The sequence below is a fragment of the Panthera tigris genome, chromosome X (assembly GCF_018350195.1).
Source record: "Panthera tigris isolate Pti1 chromosome X, P.tigris_Pti1_mat1.1, whole genome shotgun sequence".
Classification (NCBI taxonomy): domain Eukaryota; kingdom Metazoa; phylum Chordata; class Mammalia; order Carnivora; family Felidae; genus Panthera; species Panthera tigris.
The window spans coordinates 83264426-83291263 of NC_056677.1; the positions used below are offsets into that span (position 1 = coordinate 83264426).

General features: G+C 36.3%; 1 pseudogene; it reads left to right on the forward strand.

The window, feature by feature from the left end:
• The first annotated feature begins 2219 nt into the window (after positions 1-2219).
• LOC122235282 lies at positions 2220-16576 on the forward strand (annotated as a pseudogene).
• Positions 16577-26838: the final 10262 nt, after the last annotated feature.

Genomic DNA, 26838 nt, shown 5'->3' on the forward strand with positions numbered 1-26838 from the left:
TCTACCACACCATCAGTCCCTGCACTAATGTTAAAGTAAAACCTCTAGTTTGTACCCATGAAAGAACAAAGACTGAAACCATACAAGTGTTACCTTGTCCTTCACTCTCTATATGGCAATAAGTTCTCCTCAGGAGATGGTTGTAGCCTCTTAGTGCTATTGAAGAGGATGGAGGTATGGGTTCCAAGTTGGCTCAGTTTCCCAAGTACAACCTCTCCCCTTACAATCACACTGTTTCCTGTTTAGATGCCATGTTTCCAGGACTCAGGGTCAAGCTTGGATGAATGTTGCTTGGAATGGAGGCTTTTTGAGGTTAAACCTCACCACCACCCCACGGGGTGGGCACTAACAACCATCTTGCTGCTTGTAGACGTTTCTAGTTATCCAGTCTAGATGCCAAGAGAAGGAAGATGTGGATGCAGATGTGGAATTGGAATGACTTTGCCTGGCACATAGTAAACATTTAATTCACATTTAATAAGCATGATATGAAGATATAGATAAGTAGGATCTGAAAGTATGTATATGTTCTTTCATTATTTTAATACACATATGAATTTTTCAAGGAACATTGGGATCACATAGCAGTTATTGTTTAATAATCTGGTTTGAAGAAAACTTTTTGTTTCCATTTCTAAAAATTATGTCTTTTCATTAGAATAGATAACCTATAGAAATTGAAAATGATGTGTCTATGTAGATTTGTGGACCCTGTGGTAGGTCATCTGTAAAATGGGTAGGCCGATACTTACCTCACAGAGCTGTTGTGAGAAGAAATGAATAACTAATAGGACATATTTGAAACATAATACTGTAAAACTTCCACACACATATGTATGGTGTCTCCTGTGTTCTCCCCTCAACAAAAGAGATGACTTAACCATAAGCAACTCATAGATTTCATTGGGCTTTGACACAGCAGAAAAGGAAATGTACACATATTTATACATTGGATTACCTTTAGTGCCATTTCTTTGTAGATGAGTTACCTGATTAGGGTAATGAGGAAGCAAATCATCCCCTCATTTCTGGTGTGTGTGTGTGTGTGTGTGTGTGTGTGTGTGTGTATACAACATAATAATTTATTTGTATCTATATCATGGAATGATCATCACAGTAAGTGTTGTTAACATTTATCACCTTACATAGTTATAGATTTTTGTGTGTGTGATGAGGACTTTTTAGATCTAGTCTTTTGGCAACTTTCAAATATGCAATACAAATATTATTAATTATATCACCATGCTGTACATGACGTCCTCATGGGTTGTTTATTGTATGAATAGAAGTTTGTACCCTTTGACCCACCTCACCCATTTTGCCCACCACTCAGCCATGGCTTCAGAAAACCAGCAATGTCTCCTCTATATCTATGTGCTCAGGTTTTTAGTTTGTTTAGATTCTGTACCTAAGTGAGGTCATATGGTATTTGTGGTTGCCTGACTTACCTCATTTAACACACTAGGCTGGAAGTCCATCCATGTTGCCACAAATGGCAAGATTTTATTCTTTTTTTATGGCTGAATAATACTCTTTTGCACATATATAAAGCACATTTTTTTAATCCATTCTCGTCTATTGGCACTTAGGTTGTTTCTATATCATGGCTATTGTTAATAATGCTGCAATTAACGTGGAAGGTGCATATATCTTTTCAAGTTAGTGTTTTTGTTTCCATCAGATAAGTACCCAAAAGTAGAATTGCTGGATCATATGGTAGTTCTATTTTTTTTTTTTATGAACTTCTATAATGGTATTTTATAGTGGCTACACCAGTTTCCATTTCTAGTAACAGGACACAAGGGTGCCATTTTCCTCATATTCTTCAACACTTGTTATCTGTTTTTGTTTTCATGATAGCCATTCTAAACATGGGAGAGATAAATCTCGTTGTGGTTTTGTTTTGCATTTCCCTGATGATTAGTGATGTGAGCATATTTTTATGTATTGTTGACCATCTCTATGTCTCCTTGGAATACTGCCTATTCAGACCTAATGTCCATTTGTAGATTGCATTGTTTGTTTGTTTGTTTGTTTTTCCTTTTTGCTATTGAGTTGCATGCATTTGTATATATATTTTGGGTATAAACCTCTTATCAGATATTATAGCTATTTGATTTTATTTCTGATCTTCTTTTTTAATTTCCATTTTGAAATTGCAATAGCAGTCTCCCATTGACTGCCAGAAAGGAGACCATACAGAATAACAGAGTGTGAAGATGGGTCTGCTGTACAACAGACTGAAAAATGGAGACATGAATCTCAAATACTGGATTGGTCCTTACCTACAGGTCTGTGGGTAGTGACTTCTCCTGTGCTGGCCTCAGGCCTTACAGAGAAAGACTGCATATCCCAATGGTTAGAGTGGGAGAAAATTGGGCACATTTAATTACTGGTTTCATAATCTTTAGCAAATTTTGGGTCTTCAGATATATGAGACATACATGTAATGTATATGCATTACATTTGCATACACGGAAAATATTATGGGTATGTAATGGACTGAATTGTGTCCACACAAAATTCATGCATTGAAATCCTAACACCCAGTACCGTAAAATGTGATTATTTTTGGAGACAAGACATTCAAAGGGAAATTAAGATAAAATGAAATTGTATAGGCGGGCCCTAAACCAATATAAATGGTGTCTTTATAAAAAGGAGAATAGGTCACAGAGAGACAGATTTAGTGGTAGCTATGTGAGGATACAGTGAGTAGGCAGCCATCTACAAGCCAAGAAGAAAAGCCTCAGAAGAAAACAAATTTGCTGACACTTTGACGTTGGACTTTTAGCTTTCACAATTTTGAGAACATTTCTTTCTATGGTTTAAGTTAGCCAGTAATCTATGTTTTGTTATGAAAGCCCTAGCAAACTAATAAAGGCAGGAAATGCACAAATATGATACTTAAAAAAAATTAATGAGTGGTGGGGTTGCAATTTATTTATTTTTACCTGGAATTAACTATAGTTTTCACTTTCTCTAAATTACTATAGATGATTTTTCAAAATAAGAATTGAAACCATGGTTGTTTTGAAATATTACAGATTTAAGATAGTTATAGAAAAAAAAGTATATCAGACTTTTCTGCCTTAATATTCATAAGTAAACATTACATAGAGAAGAGACACTCACTTTGCCTTCTTCTATGATGTCCCAGATGTAACCAGTTCCAATAATTGGGGATTTTGCTCTTGAAATCTTTATCATTTCTCCTTCAGTGAATGAAATATTGCATTGTTTTATTACAAGTATTATTTATAGATGCCTGGCTATTTAATCGAAAAGGAGGAAGGAAGAAATATAAAAAGAAAAAATTCACATCTCAAAACAGTGATCTCCATTTCTGCCTCCTTGACACGTGTTCTCTTTCAGAGCTTCTAACATGGACACACCCATTTTCTCACTTTACATGCTGTAGGGAACACTTACAGAATGAGCACATACTATGTTCACTCACTTAAATCAGCTGTGTTCACACTTAGAGTTCCCAAGCTCCAGCTAGCCCCAAATTGTGTCTCAATGTTTCCTGAACCTGAAACATCTTCATTTGTTCAGGCCTAATTTTCTGGCTTTCATTCACACTGTTACTTACCTAGAACTGTACATGTGTAACTACTCTGGAATATCCTGGTGAGGTTGGACAGTGATTGTAGGGAGTTAATTTTCCTGTGTCCAGACTAACACCCAAATCCTTAGTTTGGTTTAGGGATGCATACCATTTTGGTTTTGAGCTGATTTGTATTACAACTTCTGGGCACATTAATATTTTAATTTATGTTTACTATTTTAGTTACACAATGAAGGTACTTCAGAGATGTTTCAATCTATGTGTGTTTGCTTACCTGCACCCTGGGCTAAAGGAGCTTTTGTTTAGACTTCTCCCTGAATCTCTATGTTGAAGCATCTCCCCTCTGGAAGCTGGGCCATCATGCAGCCTCCCCGTTTCCCTCCCCTGGGGGTTCCCTGATTGGCTAACTGGAAGTTTAAACCTTTGAGCCTGCTTTTAGTTCAAGGGACTTTTATTTGTAGTCAACAGAGAGAAGCATTTTGATAGTAATTTTCTCTCATGACCTTCACTAAATCCTGGGAAGTGGAAACATCATAGGACTGTGAAATGTAAGGGTTTATTTGAAAGACATGCTTGCCTTTCCCCTAGGCATCTGTTGTGTCCCCGAAGCCACCTAATTAAGACTGTCATGTGGTAGATTCAAAAATTAATTTTATGACACCTTATTACACTATACACTTGCTTTAGAGATTTTCTACATCTGATGCAGACTCACTTTCTAATGGGAATGGCTGAGGATATTTATTTTTGTCTTATTTTTTCGCTTCTAAACCCAAGTGCTTTTGTTGTAAATAAAAATGTAAAATACAGGACATGAGGAAAAATAAATCATTGGAAACCCTTAAAAGTTTATTACTCAGGGATAAGCACTGTTTCCATTTGCATATATATATTTTTTCAGAGATTTTACTATGCAAATATAACTATATTTAAGAAAAGAAATGAGATAATATTCTACCTACAGTTTTATAAACTGATTTTTATGATAAATATTATATTATGAAAGTCAATGAATGCCATACAATGTGAATGCACATAATAAAAATGGCAGTTGAAACTTTAATGGTCCATTCTGAAATGATATTAGTAATATGATTAATATTCATTGTTGCTGTCCCCTGTCCAATACTGCTGTAAATGCTAAACCTATACTTACTCATTAATTCTTACTACAATCTATCAGGAGGAGCTATTGTTGCCTGACTTTAAATATCAAGGAACTGAAGCACAGTAAGAGCAGGCCTAGTAAGATTCAAGACATAAATTCAAAAACAGACTGTGTGGCTCCTGAGTAAATATGTCTAATCAGTGTATGATATTGCTGCTCATATCATAAGATACCACCTTATTTTAATCACACCAAGGCAACAAATCCAGAAATAAAGAAACAAAACTAAGGTACTGTATTAGTTTATATGAACTTCTGTAATAAAGTATACAGACTGGTGACTTAAAACAACAGAAATTGACTTTCTTGCAGTTCTGGAAGCTGAAAGTCTGAAATCCAGTGTCAGTGGGGTCTTGCACATTGAGACACTAGAGACAATCCTCCTTGCCTCTTTCTGGCCTCTTGTGGTGAACATTAATCCTTGATGTTCATTGCTTCCGGCAATAATATTCCAACCTCTACCTCTGTTATTGCATGTTTTCCCTGTGTGTCCCATTCTTGTTCTTCAATGGCATTTTCACCTTCTTATAATGCCATAAGTCATGTTGGATTGGGCCTGACCGAATGAACTCACGTTAACCTGATGCATTTTGCAAGGACACTATTTCCAAATAGGGTCTTATTCATAGGCTTTAGAACCTCAGCAACTTTTGTGAGCAAATACAATCATATAGCAGATACAATGATTTTTCCCATCTAACTAGGCAGAAAATATTATTTCAATAACCAGAGGATGGGATTAAAAAAAAAAAACAAACTAAGAGTACCTATTCTCCTCTGACTCATCCCATTATGCTCACAGACATGATGAAAGACAATGTAGGAAAGGTCCTTCTTATGATTCTTTTATTAATTAATTTTATTTATTTGTTTTATTTAAGTATATTTGACATAGAATGTTATATTAGTTTCAGTTTTACAACATATTGATTAGACAATTCTATACATGACACAATGCTCACCCTGGTAAATATACTCACCATACCACATTATTACAACATTGTTGATTATATTCTTTATGCTGTTCTTTTCTTCTACATGACTTATTCATTTTTTAACTGGAAGTTGGTAACTCTTAATTCCTTTTACGTATTTCACCTATCCTCTCACCTACCCCACCCCCTCTGGCAACCACCAGTTTATACTTGGTACTTAAGAGTCTACTTTTTGTTGTTATTGTTTCTTTGCTTGTTAATTTGTTCTTCTAGTTTTGACATATAATTCATATAATTGAAATCATGTGGTATTTATCTTTGTCTGACTTATTTCCCTTAACACAACTCCCTTTAGGTCCATTCGTGTTCTCACAAATAGCAAGATCTCACCTTTGTTATGGCTGAGTAATATTACATTTTATGTATATACCACATATACTCACTATGAATCTTATTGGTAAATGGATCAATATGATATTTTCAGGCTTTGTCGCAAGCAAGGTACTATTTCCCCAGAAACTGTCTTTTAAGACTATGTGACAAGAAGGAATTCAACCACTTACATTAGAGGCACCCTGGGTGAGTTCTCCATCCTGTTACTTCCTCAGTATCTTTGGGTTTCAGAGCATTTACTCTTATTCTGGGTCAAGATAATGCTGCTGACCAATCACAAATGATGCAGGAACAGATATCTGGAGCCACCATGGCCATGCCCACGCACCAACACAGGTTTCAAGACAGAGTAGGAAGTTTCAGAGCTGACACATCACTAGTGGGTACTAAATGATATCAAAGATGAGCTCATGGATGAAGACTGGTGAGTCCAGTAGTGAAAATAAGAGAAAAGGGAAAACCAAAGCTGGGGAAAATATACAAAACTTAGCAAAAACTCCATTGGTGGAAAAAGCCTTGCCAAGTATACCTAATTATTATGTACTGTCAGCCTGCCTTCTAAACACAAAAAACTCTTTTCTTTCCTTGGGATCAAAACACACTGCATGTAACCTTTAATTTTTTGTTAGTGTTTTTAATTCTTTCTTTAGACAAATGATGCATTTCATTGCTGAAAATGTAGCAGTTATGGATGAACAAATTGAAGCTCCCTATGTTGTTCATTTTGAGCCTACAGAATGACATACAAAGCAAATGTGTCAAAACCTTTTTCAAATAGGTTCTTTTCAGAGTAAATACCCCAAGCCAGCACAGACTTAGTAAAGCTATATTGTTTAACAATGTTCAGTGAAAATCAGTGACCCTGAGACATGCCACATTTCAAGTGCTTTGGGAATCATCAAAGACACATTCAATAATGTGAGATCTTCATCTGGAGTTCAGAATATATAAAATCCATTGACAAGTCAGTGGTGCTGTACTGTATATATCTACTTGGTTGAATATATGACTTTATTTCTTGTAAGAGAGTTTCTATCTAAGTGAGAAGGGAGAGAGAGAAAACTGGCAAACATATAGTTAAGGCTTTCCCAGGAATAATGCCTTTTGGATCAACTGTCCCAAGGGAGTGGCAGATGCCATTTATGTACCAAGAGGTGAATGTAATTTCCCTGTTGAATGCTGTAATCAAGAACAAACAACTGTTGACTCTACAAATTAAACAATACTGTGTTCGTTTTAATTTTTTTAATTGACTGTGTGTCTTTCTTTGTCCCCTCCAACTCTACCACCTCCAAAACACGCTTACAGTTATAGCTTACTGTCAGTTCAGACCAGAGCTAGACCTCCAATATCAGGATTAGATATCCCATAAAATGTGGGTGTTTTTTTAGTATCAGAAAAGTGATGGATACAGAAGGATTGTTTGAGTTGAGTGAAATTCCAAAGAGCTCTGATTCCATGAAGTTAAGCTCCCAACCTCCATCCTCCCTCCCCTTGCAGAGTCTCCTTTGCTGAGACTCTCAGAGTTGCCATCCTGGATCTCAACACTAAGTAACATCACACTTATTTCCATTTCTGTACCTCTCTTTTAGTGAAGAGTACATTTTGCAAAGACTATAAAAATATGAAAGAGTTTATATACTGTGATACCAATTTTACAAGGAAAATTCATAAATATATTAGCAGATCCATTTGCTGTTGACCCCAGACTACATGGTGTTCATTGATTTCCTTCTTTCTTCATCACTTTCTGCTGAGGTACAGTGTGGACTGTACAGAGGGTCCTTACCAGAGAATGGCATGTTCACCCTCTATTACCCCACCCTTGTATAGGCTGCAATACCTTCTTCCCGCTCTCTGTCTTTCATCCTCTGTCCATGACACAAGAGACGGCTGCCCAGACCCCAATCTTATGCCCCATTCTCTTTCATCACCTACCCCTTCTTCTTACTGCACCACCACTGGAATACCTGCCACAGTGGGGCAAATCACATCACTGCCATCAAGCTTTTCAACGTAGCCAGGCCCTGAAATATATGCTTTCAGAATTTTATCTTACACCTACCAGTTTATTTCAGACAGAAGTTAGAATCATATTGTGTACGTTCAAAGCCTGGAGTTTGTGGAGATTATTGTGTTTAGTATTACTACTTGCAGACACCAAGGAAATATTTGATGATAATGGTGCTTTGGTGCCACCTTGTGATAAAAATCTGAACTGCAGCTTGAACATCTCAAGGAAGGAAAGTGGGAAGGAGGGGCTGTGACCTAAACACATTAGACTGAGCTTTCTAGAAGTCTGGATGGAAAGGGTGGAATTCCTTGGGTATATTGGGCATATTGATGGAATTCTCTAGGCATTTCATATAAATGGAATCATACAATATGCCATCTTTTCAACATTCAGCTTCTTTCTCTTGGCTTAACATTTTCAAGGTTCAAACATAATCAGTACGTCATTCCTGTTTTAAAAGTTTAATTTTATTTAATTTATTTAATTAACATACAGTGTTATATTAGTTTCAGGTGTATCATAATTCAACAATTCCATATGTCACCCAGTGCTCATCACAACAAGTGTACTCCTCAATCCCCATCACCTATTTCACCCATTTCCCCTCCCACTTTCCCTCTGGTAAACATCAGTTTGTTGTCTATAGTTAAGTTTCTTGGTTTCTCTCTCTCTGCTCATTTGTTTTGTTTCTTAAACGCCAAATATGAGTGAAATCATATAGTATTTTTCTTTCTCTGTCTGACATTTCACTTAGCATTGTAGTCACTAGCTCCATCCATTTTTCATTCTTTTCATGGCTGAATAATATTCCATTGTGTATATATACCACATCTTCTTTATCCATTCATCTATCAATGGACACTTGGACTGCTTCAATAATTTGGCTATTGTAAATAATGCCTCTATAAACATAGGGGTGCATGTATCACTTTGAATTAGTGTTTTGTATTTTGGAGATAGATATACAGAAATGCAATTACTGGATCATACAGTAGTCCTATTTTTAACCATTTGAGGAAACTCCATACTGTTTTACACAGTAGCTGCATCAGTTTGCATTCTCAACAGTGGAGGAGGGTTCCCTTTTCCCCACATCCTCTCCAACAATTGTTTCTTATGGTGAGAGTGGGCATTCTTGTCTTGCTCCTAACCTTATGGGGAAAGCTCTCAGTTTTTCCCCAGTGAGTATGATGATGGCTGTGGGTTTTTCATATATGGCCTTTTTTATGTTGAGGTACATTCCTTTAAACCTACTTTGTTGAGGGCTTTTATAATGAGTTGATGTACTTTGTCACATGTTTTGTCAAATGTTGTACTTTGCATCTATTGAAATGATCATATGGGTTTCATCCTTTTTCTTAATGATGTGATGTATAACGTTGATTGATTTGTGAATATTGAGCCACCCTGACATACCAGGAATAAATCCCACTTGATTGTGGTGAAAGATTTTTTAAAATATATTGTTGACTTTGGTTTGCTAGTATTTCATTGAGGATTTTTGCATCTATGTACATCAAAGATACTGGCCTGTAGTTCTCTTTCTTTGTGGTGTCTTTATCTCGTTTTGGTATCTTGTTTTGTAATGCTGGCCTCATATAATGAAAATGGAAGTTTTCCTTCCTTTTCTATTTTTTTGAAATAGTTTGAGAAGAATAGGTATTAACTCTTCTTTGAATGTCTGCTAGAATTTGCCTCTGAAGCTTTCTGGTCCTGGACTTTCGTTCGTTGGAAAGTTTTTGAATATTGATTCAATCTCTCTGCCTGTAATTTGTCTATTCAAATTTCTATTTTTTCCTGCTTTAGTTTTGGTCGGTTATATGTTTCTAGGAATTTATCCATTTCCTCTAGGTTGTCCAGTTTGTTGGCATATAAGTTTTTATAATATTCTGTTTAATTCTGTGTATTTCCATGGTCTAGGTTGTTATTTCTCCTCTTTTGCATGTAATTTTATTTATTTGAGATATTTCTCTTTGTTTCTTAATGAGTCTGACTAGAGGTTTATTAATGTTGTTGATTTTTTCAAAGAACCAACTCCTGATTTTATTGATCTGTTCTGTTTGGTTTGTTTGTTTGTTTCTATATCATTTATTTATGCTCTAATCTTTATTATTTCCTTCCTTTCCTTCTGCTGTTTTGGGCTTTGTTGTTCTCTTTCTAGCTCCTTAAGGTGTAAAGTTAGGTTGTTTATTTGAGATTTTTCCTGCTTTTTGAGGTGGGCAAAGTATTGTGATAAACTATCTTTTTAGAACCACTTTTGCTGCATCCTAAATGTTTTGGACTATTGTATTTTCATTTGTTTCCATGTACTTTTGGATTTCTTCTTTGATTTCCTGGTTGACCCATTCATTGTTTAGTAGCATGTTATTTAACCTCCATGTGTTTGTGTTCTTTCCAGATTTTTTCATATGGTTGATTTCTAGTTTCATAGCATTGTGGCAGAAAATATCCATGTCCTATATAACTTGGATCTTTTTAAAATTGTTGAGACGTGTTTTGTGGCCTAACATGTAATCTATTCTGGAGAATGTTCCTTGTGCACTTGAAAAGAATGTGTATTCTGCTGTTTTAGGATGGAATGTTCTAAATAAATCCATCTGGTCCAGTGTGTCACTCAAAGCCATGGTTTCCTTTTTGATATTCTGTTTGGATGATTTGTCCATTGTTGTAAGTGGAATGTTAAAGTCCCCTATTATTATTATATTACTATGGATTAGTTACTTTATGTATATTATTAACTGTTTTATGTATTTGGGTGCTCCATGTTCAATGCATAAATATTTACAATTGTTATATTCTCTTGTTGGGTTGTCCTCTTTTTTATTATACCATGTCCTTCTTTGTCTCTTGTTATAGTCTTTGTTTTAAAATCTCTTTTGTCTAATATAAGTATTGCTATTCAGCATTTCTTTTGACATCCATTTGTATGATAAATTTCAATCTTTAGATGTTTCTAGGTCTAAAATTAGTCTCCTATAGGCAGCATATAGATAAGTCTTGTTTTTTTAATCCATTCTTTCACTTTATGTTTTTTATTGGAGCATTTATTCCATTTACATTCAAAGTAATTATTGATAGTTATATATTTATTGCCATTTGATCACCTGTGTTGTGGTTGTTTCTGCTCTTTCTCTGATCCTTTATTCTCTTTCTCTGTTTCAGGGTTTGCTGGTTTTCTTTAGTGATATATTTGGATTTTTTTCTTTTCATTCTTTGCATATATAATAGTGGTTTTGATTTGTGGTCACTATTAGGTTTGTATATAACCTCTTCTACATAAAGTATATATTAAATTGATGGTCATTTTAGCTTTACCCCACTCTTAATCTTTTCCTCCCCACATTTTAGGTATATGGTGTGATATTTTGCATCCTTTTATTTTGTTACTTCCTTAACTAATTATTTTATAAAATATTTATTTTGACTGCTTTGTGATTCCTACTTTCATACCATCACTTTTGGTCTTTTCTTTACACTCAGAGTCCTGTTGAATATTTCTTGCAGGGGGAAGCCATTCATTGCTTTTAGACAATGGCAGACTTCTCTTAAGGGCTACTACAAACCATGTAGCTGCTGAGGAATGATATTCCAACCGCTAAACCTCTTTTCCCATGAGGAGATCAAGGTAGCTTCTCTACTTTTAGGCTAGTTAGTGAAACTCAAAGGAGCTGTTCCAGAGCATACTTTTATTCATATCTATGAACTCACTTGAGCTAGGATTCATATCCTACCAGGTATGTGAAGGGTTGGGTTCTCCTGAGGACTGTTGCCCTTGAATCTGGAGTAGAAGCTTCAGCAGCCATCAGGACACAGATCCTCAGAATCAGCCTCCATCAGGCACCTGATATGAGTTTGGCTATCAGCATGAAGAGCTGCACAAGGGGCGATAAATCCAGCTATCAGTATGTTTTCCTGGTGTAACTATATTTCCCTGATGTGCCAGACACTAGGTTAGTGACAATGACCTTGATACAATTAAGTAGTGATTATAACAGATGCATGTCATAATGGACCTGGGACCACCAGGGCCACATGTCATGGGACCACCAGGGCCTTTTTCTCTTCCTGTCCTCATCTACACCTTAAAAACAAAGTTGAAAAGGAAAAAGAAGTGGCCTGAATTCATATAGACATTCACAATCCTGCAGTAACCACAGGGCCATGGGCTTGCTCATGTGTATCACTGACTGTTCTTAGTGATCCTGTTTGTGTAGTATTATCACCCCCATTTTACAGAGGGAGAGGCTGAGACTCAAGAGTTTTTACTTGCCTTCACTCCTGCATCCCTGCCTTTAGAGGAAAGCAGCTCCAGGACACCCTTCAAGCAGGACCCATGCTCATTGTGGCCAGACTGATGCCAATGGTTTGACTTATGAGGTAGGTGGGTCATTGAGCCCCACAACAGGAAAGAGGTGACTTGAATCTGGATCCCTTAGTCTCCCAACAACCCAGGGTAGTTCAGCCCCCTTCACAGGGACCCACATTCTTAGCTGAGTCCCAAACATCTGAAGATGGGGCCTGCTTTCCTCACCATAAAAAGCCGTTTACAAAACTGTCAGAAGGATATTTCCTCATTACTGTCATCAAATATAATTACATTTACATAGTAACATTTCTAAAAAAATTTGCAATGAAAAATGTTTATCTGTAAGTAATAGACATTAAGGGTTCTAATGATTTTTCCTCCCCTATCTTTTCCATTTTTATTTGTAATAAAAACACTTGGGTTTAGAAGCAAAAAATAACAAGAAAAAAATCAATATTCCCATCCATGCCAATAAGAATGTGGTCAGATATAGAATATTCCTAACGCAAGGAATTAGGTAATACAGTAGCCACAGCATTAAGTTATGAATCTATGACATAACAGTCCCAGTGAGTGGCTTCAGGGACACTACAGATGTCTAAGGAAGAACAATTATGTCTCTCAAATAAACCTTACATTCCTCAGTCCTAGGATGTCTCCACTCCCCAGGGTTTAGTGAAGGTCATAAGACGAAAGTACTTTCACAACATGATTCTTTCTTTTCTCTTCAAATAAGCAGGTTGATGGGTTTAACCTCCCAGTTAGTCAAGCAGGGAACCCACAAAGGAGGGAATGGGAGGCAAGTGCCTGAGATGGCCCAGGACTCAGTCCACAGCTTTTAGATGAGGGATGCTTCAACAGCAGGATTCAGGAGGAAGTTTAGTCACAGGCTTCTTTAGCCCAGGGCCCAGAGCAACCAACACAGGTGAATTAAAACATTAATTTAAAGTATCTTACTTGTGCAACCAAAATAGTAAAAGGAAAGGAAAATATTTACATGCACAGCACTTTTAATAGTAATCAGCTCAAGTTCAGATTAGGAGGCATCTCTAAACCGATCTAAGGTTTTGGGTGTTTGTCTAGACACAGAAAATGGCACTTCCTACAATCACTGCCTTATCTTACCAGGATGGTCCAGATTAGGGTCTGGATATTTAGGCCTAGATGAGTAACACTGTGAATGAAAGCCAGAAAACTATTCCCAAAGGGAAGATGTTTCATAGTCAAGAAACACTGAAACACTGTTTTGGGTTGATGGAGCCTGGGAACTCTAAGACTAAACACAGATGATAAAAAAGTGACTGAACATAGTATCTGCTGATTATATGAGTGCTTCCTACAGCATGTAAAGTGAGAAAATGGTGTGACCATGTTAGAAGTTCTGAAAAAGAATATACATATGTCTTACCTACAGCCTTGTAAACATTTTTTTATCATGAATGTTATATTATGAAGGTCAATCCATGCCATACAACATAAATGCACACAATAATAAAAACGGCAGTCAAAACTTTAATTGTCCATTCTGATGTGGTATTAATGATAGCATGATTTACATTTATTGTTGCTTTTTCCTTGCCCAAAACTGGCATTAGTGCTAAAGCTATACTTACTCATTAAGCTTCACAACAATTTATGAGGAACAACTACATTTTTTTTTTTTTGCCCAACTTTCAAAATCTGGGAACTGAGGTACAGCACAGGCAGGGCTGGCAAGTTATATTTTCACTTTATTTTTTTTATAATATAATTTATCGTCAAGTTGGCTAACATACAGTGTGTACAGTGTACTCCTGGTTTCGGGGTTAGACTACTGTGATTCATTGCTCACACACAACACCCGGTGCTCATCCCAAAAAGTGCCCTCCTCAATGCCCATTACCCATTTTCCCCTCTCCCGTACCTGCCCCTCATCAACCCTCAGTTTGTTTTCTGTATTTAAGAGTCTCTTATGGTTTGCCTCCCTCCCTATCTGTAACTATTTTTACCCCTCCTTCCTCCATGGTCTTCTGCTAAGTTTCTCAAGTTCCACATATGAGTGAAAACATATAATATATGTCCTTCTATGACTTATTTCACTAAGCATAATACCTTCCAGTTCTATCTATGTTGCTGCAAATGGCATCATTTCATTCTTTCTCATTAGCAAGTTGAATTCCATTGTATATATAACCACATCTTCTTTATGCATTCATCAGCTGATGGACATTTATGCCCTGTCCATAATTTGGCTATTGTTGATAGCGCTGCTAAGTTTTAAGGTTTAGATGTGAACTGAGGATGTGTAGCTTCTTAGTAAGTGCATGTAACCAGTAAATGCTACTGCTACTGCTGCTCCCGTCATAAGATACAGCCTTATTGTCAATCACAGCAAAGCAACAAATCCAAAAAAGAAACAAAACTAAGGTTCTCTATTAGTTTCCATGTGCAATAAAATATACAAGCTAGTAGCTTAACATAACAGAAATTGAGTTTCTCACAGTTCTGGATAATAAAATCTTGAAATCAAGGTGCCAGTAGGGCCTTGCACATTGGTACACTAGGGAGAATCCATGCCTCTTCCTGGCTTCTGGCGGTGACCATCAATCTCTGATGTTCCTTGCTTGCAGCAATGTCACTGTAGACTTTGCTTCTGTCATCACATGTTCTGCCCACATATTCTTGTCTTCAATGGCATTTCCAGTTCCTTATAATGCCATAAATTGTATTGGATTAGGGCCTGCACTAATGACCTCATTTTACTTTACCTGATTACATCTTCAAAGACCCTCTTTCCAAGTCCTCATTCATAGGTATCTGGGTTTAAAACTTGAACGTACTTTTGGCAGTACAACTAAATAACAGTACAGTGATTAGTTTTCCCACTTAACCAGTCAGAAAATATTTCTTCAACAAACTGGAAGTTGATTTTTCAAAAAAAACTAAAAGGAATGTAGTACCTTACTTCTTCTCTGACTCATCCCACAATGCTCACAGACATGATGAAATGTAATGTTACAGATACCCTCTCTATGATTCTTTATTTCTTATTTATTTATTTATTTATTTATTTTTAAATTGAAGTATAATTATCATACAATGTTATATTACATTCATATGTGCAACATATTGATTTGACAATTCTATGCATTACTCAATGTTCACCAGGGTAAGTGTAGCCACCATATGACATTATTACAATATTATTGACAATATTCCCTATGCTGTGTTTTCCATCTCTGTGAAAAACAATTACTGTTTTTCCCATTACTCCACCCACTTCCCCTCTGGCAATCACCGTTTCTCCTCTATAATGAGTCTGATTTTTGCTTGTTCCTTTGTTTTGTTTATTTTTAAGATTCTCAACGTGACTGAAATCATATGGTATTCATCTTTCTTTTTTTAATTTTGTTTAAGTTTCTTTATTTTTGACAGAGACAGAGTGCAAGCATGAGCTCAGGAGAGGCAGAGAGAGAGGGAGACACAGAACCCAAAGCAGGCTCCAGGCTCCAAGCTGTCAGCACGGAGCCCAACGCGGGGCTCAAACTCATGGACCGTGAGGTCATGACCTGGGCCGAAGTTGGACTCTTAACCAGGCGCCCCTGGTATTCTTCTTTCTGTCTGAGCTATTTCAATTACCATTATACCCCCTAGGTCACAATGATAAGATCTCAATGTTGTCACAATGATAAGATCTCGTTTTTTATGGCTGAGTAATATTCCATATTATACACACACACACACACACACACACACACACACACACTCACACACACACACACATACACACCCCATCTGCTTTGTATGTTTCTTATTTGTAAATGGATCAACATATCACGTCAGGCTTCATCAGAAACAAGATCCACTGTTTCTCTCTTTAAGCCTATGCTACAGCAAAGAATTCATTCACATTAGATGCATCCTAGGTGAGTTATTCATCCTGGTACTTCCTCAATGTCTTCAGGCCTCAGAGTATTTACTCTGATTCTGGGCCAGGATAATGCCACTGACTGAATGGTTAGTGAATGTTGCAGGATCAGAAGTGTGGAGCCACCATAGCCATGTTCACAGACACCAACAAAGCTTTCAAGATGGAATGGGAATCTATGGATCACCAGTGGGCACTAGATAATGTCGAAGAGGAGCTCATGGCCAAGACATCCACTTTGAAGCCATATTCAGAAAGGAATTACAGACTTCTAATTTTTGAAGGCCAAAGGGATCAGCTTTGTCAGAAACTTGGAGTACTGCATAACCCTGTAGCTATCATGTGAGCTGGAGCCTCTCAGAATAAAAAGGAGGATACATGAGCTATACATGTTAACTATTCCTCACTATTATGGCCAGTTTGGCTGATTTCTCACCACAGTAAACTCTTGTTTTCTTTGGATACAAACACCCTGAATTTTACCTTTAATTTTTTGTTAGAGTTTTTATAACTTCATTTATACAAATAATGCATTTTCATTATCAAAAATGTAGTAACTATGGATGAACAAAGTGCAGCTCCCTGTATTGTTCATTTTGTGTTTGCAGAATGACATGCAGAGCAAATATGTTGTAAGTCTTATTCAAATAAAGTATTTTCAAAGTGAATACCCAGATCCAGGATAGACTTACCAAACCTGCTGTATTTCCTAGTATTGTCTAGCAATAATCAGTGACTCTGAGACACCGCTAGATTCTCAGGTGCCTTTGGGATCATCAAAGACAGGTTAAATCATGTGAGTTCATGATCTGGGGTTCAGAATATATCAAATCCATTGGCAAAATGTTGTGTTGTACTGTATATTGCTTCTCAGTTGAATTATATGACCAATTTCCCAGTTATTATGAATAAGAGAGGGCAATTACTGGCAGACACATAGTTAAGGGATGACCAGGAATAATTCCATCTGGATCAACTGTCCCAAGGAAGTGGCAGGGTGCTGTTTTTATACCAAGGGTTGATACTAATTTTCCTATTGATTCCTGTAATCAAGAAAGAAAAGACACTTGTCTCTATCAAACCATCCTGATTTGCTTTTTTTTTTTAAATCTGAGATTACTCTGTGTATGTGTGTTTGTTGTGTTAATGTGTGTGTGTGTGTGTGTGTGTGCGCATGTGTGTTTCTATGTCCATTTCAGCTCTACCACCTCCAATACGTGATCATAGATATACCTTCACTGTCATTTGAGATTGGAGCTGGACTTCCAATCTCAGGTTAAGATATCCCAGAAAATGTGTTTTTTTAATATCTTAGAAAAGTGATGGATACAAAAGATTTTCTCCAGTTAAGTGAAAATCCAGAAAGCTGGTTGATCCCATGAGGTCAATCTCCCAACCTCCATCTTCTCTCCCTCTTGTAGAGCCCACTGGTCTGAAACTCTCAGAGCTGCCATCTTGGATTTAACCTCCAGGTGATATCACATTTAGCTCCATTTTTTATTTTGTTAATTTTTTTAGTGAAAAGGACATTGTGCAAAGGGTAAACAATATCAAGAAAAGCTTTGCTTACTCTTGTACCAATTCTGCTTGGAAAATTCATATGTATATTAAAGCAGATCCATTATTTGTTGACCTTAAACTACATTATGTTCGTTGACTTATCTTTTCCCTCATCACTGTCAGCTAATGTACAGTGTGGATTGTATAGACAGTCCCTACTAGAGAACAGGGCATTCACCCTCCATTACCCCACCCTTTTATAGGCTACCTAAACCTTCTCTCACCTCCCTCCCACTGTGTGCCTCATTTTCTCCCAGTAACCTACCCCCTGTTCAGCCTTGCACTGCCTTTTGCAAATCCACCAATGACTGCCAAAGTGGACCACTGCAACCAGATTTTTGTCTGTTGGCCTTGGAGTATGTGATTTCACAATCTTCTTTTATACCTATAAGTTTTTCAGACAGAATTAGCACCATTCTGTAGAGGTTCAATTCCTCTGTTTGAGAGAGATTATTTTTATGTTTTCATGCCTTGTTGACACTTCTTAGGAGAGAAGTTTGATGATGGTGGTATGTTGACATGCTTTTGACAAAAGCATGAACTGCAGCTTGAATATCACAAGGAAGGGAACTCAGAGGGAGAGGCTGTGACCAAACCCTCCAGATAGAGCTTTCTGGAGGTCAGAATGGAAATGGGGGATTCCTTGGGTACTGCATATTAATGCGGTCTCTCTGGGCTGTTTATATAAATGGAGATTTAACAGGGATATTGTTTCTTAATCCAATAATTTCTGTTTTTACCTTTATTATTTTCATCTCCTTACTATAGTTTGTGACTATCATGCTTGTTTAATGGAATGTTAAATTCCTTTATTTGATCATGCTTTTTAATGGGATGTTCAATTCCTTTATTTGCATTTCTAATTATAAATGTTTTTTTGATTTATTTTTCTAGTTTTATTAAGGTATAATTGACATGTAACAATGTAAAAGTTTAAGGAGGACAACATAATGATTTGATATACAGAGCAAAAGTTTTGCTAATATTAGCATAGTAATTCACATAGTTACTATTTTGTTCCTTGTGATAGGAACTTTTAAGATCTACTCTCTTAGCTACTTTCAAATATACAATACGCTATTGTTAGCTATAGTCACCATGCTATACGTTACATTTCCAGAACTGATTTATCTTATAATTAGAAGTTTATAAATTTTGACCACATCTACCCATTTCTTTCTTCTTTATTGAGATATAATTGATATTTAATAGTATGTTGGTTTCACGTGGACACCACAATGATTCTATATTTATTTTGTGAAATGACCACCACAATATGTCTAATTAACACCATACATAGGTCACCATGTCATAGGTGTCACCATACATAGGTACAAAATTGGTTTTGTGATGAGAATTTTAAGATCTACTCTCTTAGTAACTTTCAATATGCAACACAGGATTATTGATTTTAGTCACTATTCTCAACATTATATCCTTATGAATTATTTATTTTACAAATGGAAATGTGTACTTTTTGACTCTCTTCAGCCATTTTGCCTACTTCCCACCCCTCATATAGATATTTAATGCTTCAAAATATCCTCTGACTGTTGCTTTAGGTAGATTCTGATATGTTGTGTTTTCATTATCATTATCTTCATAAAATTTGGCAATTTTAATCTGTATTTCCGTTTGGGCTCAAGATTTTTTTAACAGCCTCTGATAGAATCAAAATTGTTGCAAATGTTCCATATTCTCCTGAAAAATAAGTGTCTTGTCTATTAAGAATTACAATTCAGAATATCTTTATAGTATCACTTTTGGGATTATGTTGTTTATGTCTTCTTTACAATAACTACATATGTCTCTACTTGAACATTTTTGGATCAAGGGAAATGTGTTAGAATCATCTATTATTAGTGATTTTCTTCTTTTTTCCCCTTGAACTTACTGTAGTTTTGTTCTGTGAATATTTTTGGTGTGTGATTGGGTGTATGTTTTAATATCACACATATTCCTTGTGAATTTTTGCCTTCAGCTTTAGAAACTGCTTTTTTTTATCTTTGTAAATCCATTTTTATCTCAATTCAACTGTCTCTGATAGTAAGATTATAATCCCTCATTTCTTATTGGCAATTACCTGGTATAACTTTCCTTATTATATAATTTTTAACCTAGCTGAATACCCTTATGTTAGTTATATTTCTGAAAAAAGTATAGTTTTTTATTTTTCTATAATAGGCAATTTGGAAACACTTTTACTAGGGGAGTTAAGCACATTTACTCTTACTGACCTGATCAATTTCTTTTATCATATGTGTTCAGTTGTGTCACATTGTTTACAAACTCATGAAATAATAAACTATTACAATAGACAATGTGTTTCATTTCCCATGTCTTTTTACTTAGTATTTAGAATAGTAGTGGTTTTGTTCTACTGGTGCTTTTATACTAATCTTTAAATACCTTACTTAATATCCATGTATGGAATGAACTCCTACTAATGAATAGAGAAATGGTCAATGATATGGGAAGATAAGTCATATAACAAGCAATATACATGCTAATTATACTTTTAAAAATATGTCACATTAAAAACATAAAGGGCTGCAAATAAATATCTGGGGCTATCATATGAGTGAATAAAGAGAAGTTTAAACAATTTTCTTTAAATAAAAAATTATATTATTTTCATTTTTCTCATCATAACTCTACTCTTTAATCCCAATTACCTATTTCACCCATCCCCCAACAGGTCACCATCAGTTTGTTGTCTATAGTTAAGAGTCTGTTTCTTGGGTTGTTTCTCTCTCTCTTTTTCCTTTGTTTATTTGTTTTATTTCTTAAATTCCACATATAAGTGAGATTATATGGTATTTGTCTGTCTCTGACTGACTTAATTCGCTTAGCATTATACTCTGTAGCTCTATCCATATCATTGCAAAAGGCAAGATTTCATTATTTTTTTCTGGCTGAATAATATTCCATTGTATTATATATACATGCCACATCTTCTTTATCCATTCATATATTGATCAACACTTGGGCTCTTTCCAAAGTTTGTGTATTATAAATAATGATGCAATAAACATTAAGGGTGCATGTAGCCCGTTGAATTAGTGCTTTTGTGTTTTTTTGGGTAAAAATAGTAGTGCAATTACTGGATTATAGGGTAGTTCTATTTTTAATTTTTTGAGGAACCTCCATACTGCTTTCCATAGTGGCTGCATCAGTTTGCATTCCCACTAGCAGTGCAAGAGTGTTTCTTTCTCTCCACATCCTCCCCAACACTTGTCATTTCTTGTATTACTGATTTTAGCCATTCTGACAGGTGTGAGGTGATGTCTCATTGTAGTTTTGATTTGCCTTTCCTGATGATGAGTGATGTTGAGCATCTTTTCTTGTGTCTGATGTCCATCTGGATGTCTTCTTTGGAGAAATGTCTGTTTATGTATTCTGCCTATTTTTTAATTAGATTGTTTTTGGGTGTTGAGTTGTATCAGTTTTTTATACACTTAGACACTAACCCATTATCAGATATATCATTTCCAAATATTTTCTCTCATTCAGTAAGTTTCCTCTTAGTTTTGTTGGTTGTTTCCTTCCCTGTGTGGTAACTTTTTATTTTGATGTAGTCCCAGTTGTTTATTTTTTACTTTTATTTCCCTTGCCTCAGAATATATAACTAGAAAAAGGTGGCATGAACCATGCCAGGAAAATTACTATCTGTGTTCTCTCCAAGGATTTTTATTGTTTTAGGTCTCGCACTTAGGTCTTTAATCCAATTTGAGTTTATTTTTGTGTATGGTGTAAGAAAGTGGCTCATTTTCATTCTTTTGCATGTAGTTGTCCAGTTTTCCCAACACTATTTGTTGAACAGACCATATTTTTCCCATTGTATATTCATTCCTCTTTTGTTTAAGGTTGACCATATGGTTATGGATTTATTATGGGATTGTCTATTTTATTCTGTTGATCTATGTGTCTATTTTATTCTAGTAGCATACCGTTTTATTACTTAATGGTTTTGTAATATAACTTGAGATCTGGAATTGTGATGCCTCCAGTTTTTGTTTTCTTTTTCAAGGTTGCTTTTGCTATTTGGGGTCTTTTGCGGTTCCATACAGATTTTAGGATTATTTGTTCTAGTTCTGTGAAAAATGCTGGTGGCATTTTGATAGCAACTGCATTAAATGTGTGGATTGCTTTGTATAGCATAGGCATTTTAACAATATTTGTTCCTCTAATTCATGAGCATGGAATGTTTTTCCATTTGTTTGTGTCCTCTTCAATTTATTTTATCAGAGTTTTATAGTTTTCAGAGTACAGGTCTCTTACCTTTTTGGTTAGGCTTATTCCTATGTATTTTATTATTTTTGGTGCAATTGTAAGTGGCATTGGTTTCTTAATTTTTTATTTCTGTTTTTCAGTGTTAGTGTATGAGGATACAACAGATTTCTGTACATTGATTTTGTATCCTGCAACTTCACTGAATTTGTTTATCAATTCTAGTAGTTTTTTGGTGGAGTCTTTAGGGTTATCTATGTGGAATCTGCAAATAGTGAGAGTTTTATTTCTTCTTTATGAATTTAGACGTATTTTTTTATGTCGTCTAATTGCTGTGGCTAGGACTTACAATAGTATGTTGAATAAAAGTGGTGAGAGTAGACATCCTTGTCTTGTTACTGATCTTATGGAAAAGCTCTCAGTTTTTTACCATGTAATATGATGATGGCTGTGGGCTTTTCATACAAGGTCTTTATTGTGTTGAGGTATGTTCCCCCAGACCTATTTTGCAAAGGGTTTTTATCATGAATGGATGTTGTACTTTGTCAAATGCTTTTTCTGCATCTATTTAAATGATCACATGGTTTTTATCCTTTCTCTTATTGGTGTGATGTAGTATGTTGATTGATTTATGAATATTGAAAAATACTTGGAACCCAGGGCTATAGTTTAGGCGTGCATCCCTGAAATAATTCTGAGACGTCTTAAATGACATTTTCTGTGTATATATCCAGATGTTTGTCACATGATTATCTTTGTTTTCTGCCACACGTGGCTAACTGCTTAACATGGCCTTGATTGCACATATTCACCCTTGGAGGGTTAGCTCACTTCCAAGAAACCTAGGATATCTCTCTGGGGCTCTTTGTGCTTGGTAACCAAATCCCAAGTTCTGCCACCCATTACTGGAAAAGCCAATACTCAAGAGACAAGTTTTGATTGGAAAGGATATGAGCTTTATTCAGGAGGCTAGCTGCCTGGGGAAAAGGCAGACTCTTGTCTAAAGTCCAAATCTGAAGTTTCTGTCTGTCCCAATAATTTTTTTTTAATTTTTTTTGACATTTATTTATTTTTGAGACAGAGAGAGACAGAGCATGAACGGGGGAGGGTCAGAGAGAGGGAGAAACAGAATCTGAAACAGGCTCCAGGCTCTGAGCTTTCAGCACAGAGCCCAACGCGGGGCTCTAACTCAAGGACCGCGAGATCATGACCTGAGCCGAAGTCGGCCGCTTAACCAACCGAGCCACCCAGGCGCCCCCCAATAATTGTTAAAGGAGTTTAGAATAGTTGATCAGTAAGGGGAGTACAGTGGTCCATAACATTTCTTTTTTTAAATGTTTATTTATTTTTAGAGAGAGAGAGAGCATAAAAGGGGGGTGGAGCAGAGAGACAGGGGGAAAGAGAGAGAGAATCCCAAGCAGGTTCCATGTTGTCAGCACAGAGCCCAATATGGGGCTTGAACCCACAAATGGTGAGATCATGACCTGAGCCAATGTCAAGAGTCAGAGGCCTATCCAACTGAGCAACCCAGGAACCTGTGGCCCATAACATTTCTTGATTATGTGCAGACTCAATGGTGCATCCTCAGTGCTAGGAAGTTGTGCAAGGGGGTTGGGTTCCTGTTTCCTGATGTGAAGGAGTGCTCTGTTCTTTTTAGGAAAGAATGCATGATCTATAGATACACGAAGGTTAATCACCACACATGCGCTAAATATGTTTGCTAAAGTTTAGACTACTAGGTTAGTTGGAGGCTCCGAGGCAGCTTCATGCTGTTTATATCCCCTTAATACTGTCTTTTTAAGGCAAAGACAATTTCTGACCACTGGGACATTGTTTGTTCCATCAACAAGAGCAGAATTCCATCAATTACCAGGTTTGAGTCTTGAACCTCTAATAACTATGCTTTCTCATGGGTAGCCTAAAGAGCAAAGGTGTTTTGCTTTTAGGGGAAAGGCAGGGGGTGGATGAGTATGCTCTGGCATTTCCAGGATAGAGGACCACCCTAAGCGTCCCAGTTGCCATAGAAACCGGAGGTTAACAGGGTGATTGTGACAACTTTTTTTTTTAATATATGAAATATATTGTCAAATTGGTTTCCATACAACACCCAGTGCTCATCCCAAAAGATGCCCTCTTCAATACCCATCACCCACCCTCCCCTCCCTCCCACCCCCCATCAGCCCTCAGTTTGTTCTCAGTTTTTAAGAGTCTCTTATGTTTTGGCTCTCTTCCACTCTAACCTCTTTTTTTTTCTTTCCCCTCCCCCATGGGTTTCTGTTAAGTTTCTCAGGATCCACATAAGAGTGAAAACATATGGTATCTTTCTCTGTATGGTGGCTTATTTCACTTAGCATAAAAGTCTCCAATTCCATCCACAGAGGCACAAATGACTTGGTGGGGGTTGCAGGGTCCCGTTTTCAGGTGTTTGGAACTCACCTGAGGGTGTGGGTCCCCGCAGTGGGAGCTGAACCATTCTGGGTTTGAGGAGACAAAGGATCCAGATCCAGGTCACCTCTTTCCTAATTTGCGGTTTGGTGCCCCACCTGTCTCATTGGTAAAGCCATTGGGGTCCCCCCCCCCAGCCCTGGTGAGTATGGGTCCTGCTCCAGGGGCGTGTCTTGTAGCTGCTGTTCTCTAACGGCAGCTTTGCATGAGGTAAGACAGGTAACGACTCTGAGCCCCACCTTCCCCCTCAGTAATATGAGGATGAGAATGCTTCACCCACAAGATCTCTCAGAACATTCAGTGATGCACATGAGCAAGCCCATGAACCTGTGGTTACTGTGGGATCATGAATGTCTGTATGAATTCAGGCTATTTACAACTTTTCCTTGTTGTTGTCAAGGGATAAAGGAGGTAAGGAGGAGAAAAATCCCTGTGAGAAGTCCATTGTAACATGTCGTTATAACCAGGACACAATAGTATCCACTGCCATTGTTACTAACCTAGTGCTTAGCATGGTTCCAGGCACATATGTGTAAGGAAAGAATAGTGATTCATGGATCTGTCTCTGCCTGTGAAGGTCTTCATGCTGGTACATGAGCTCATATCATGTGTCTGAAAGAGGTTCTGAGGATCTGTGTCCTGATGGCTGCTGAAGCTTCTATTCCAGATTCCATGACAGTAATCCTCAGGAGATACCAATACTTCACATCCCTGGTGGAATATGAATCCTGGCTCAAGTGAGTTCATAGATATGAAGGAAAACATATTGGACTTTAATATTAATTTACAAGAAATATACCTAAATTGTTCTTGCAGTATAAATAATAATCAGCAATTTCCATATATCTCATAGATGAGTATGCATGTATAGTTGTTAGATCATCCTGGCAATTTGACATTGTAACATAGATTCTTCCCGAGTGCAGTTTTTTCCATTATATAATACATTTTTTAAAGAACGAGATAATTTACCAAATGTTAGTTTGAGATGTCAGTGACGAGAATTTATTTTCAATTGAAGTGCAGTCAACAAACAATATTCCATTAGTTTCAAATGTACAGCATACGGTTTCCACAAGTCTGTAAGTTATACTATATTTACCACAAGTATAGCTACTTTCTGCCACCATGCAACCCTATTATAATACCATGGACTATATTCCCTATGTTCTTTCATTCTCATGACATTTAATCCATCAATGGAAGACTATACCTCCCACGCCTTTTTGAAATTTAATATTAAAAAAAACCTATTTCCCTAGAGTTCGCTCTAGTATAGTGATTTCAACCTCTTTCCATAAAATATCCAGTTCTCTTAAATATCGTTGATTTATTTTCCCAATAAATATTATTTCAGCACTTCGGAAAGAAATGGGAATCAATTTTCTCCAAAAATTTGGATAAATTTCATTGCAAATGATGATTCTACTTTGGTTATATGTAGTGTGGACCAGTTTGATTGGAAGTAGTGTGGGTTTGTTAATAGTAGAACACAATTGTTTGAAGCTTTTACACAATTCATTTCAATGCATCAAAGAATTATGAATATAGAAATATATGTCAAATAATTTATACCATATGGTTGACATGTAATACACTGTAAATATTTATAGTATATATGCTTTAATAAGTTTATATATGCATGTGTACATATACATATATGTATATATATATACCTATGAATTTAGTACTACCATCAAGATAATGAATGTATCAGTCACCTCAAAGTGCTTCTTCAACCCCTTTATAATATCCCCATCTGCCTCTTTCTAATGTACCTGTTTATGTCACCTTACCTCCTTATTAGGTAATCACTGATCTTTTGTCACTATGGGTAAGTTTTCTTACAATTTTATGTGAATGGAATCCTACAATGTGTTCTTGTTTGTCCATCTTCTTTTGTTCAACCTAATTATTTCTAGATATATACATTTGTTACATACAAGAATATTTCCCTTTTTATCATTAATATTCCATTATGTGGATATACCACAATTTAGTTTTTCCATTCACCTGGTGATAGATATTTGCGTTTTTTCCAATTTGGGGATCTTGTAAATAAAGCTACTATGAACATTTAGGTATAAGTTTTTGCTTGGACATATTGTTTCTTTCTCGAATTCTTTATACTCAGAAGAGTTATAAAATTAACCTTATAAGAAAGTGCACAAACTTTTTCCAAAATGGTTGCACCATTTTATGTTGCCACCAACAGTGAGTGTATGAGAGGTCCATTATCTACAACCCCGCCAGATTTGGTATTGTCAGTGTTTTTATTTTAGCTATTATCAGAGGGGGGTAGTGGGATT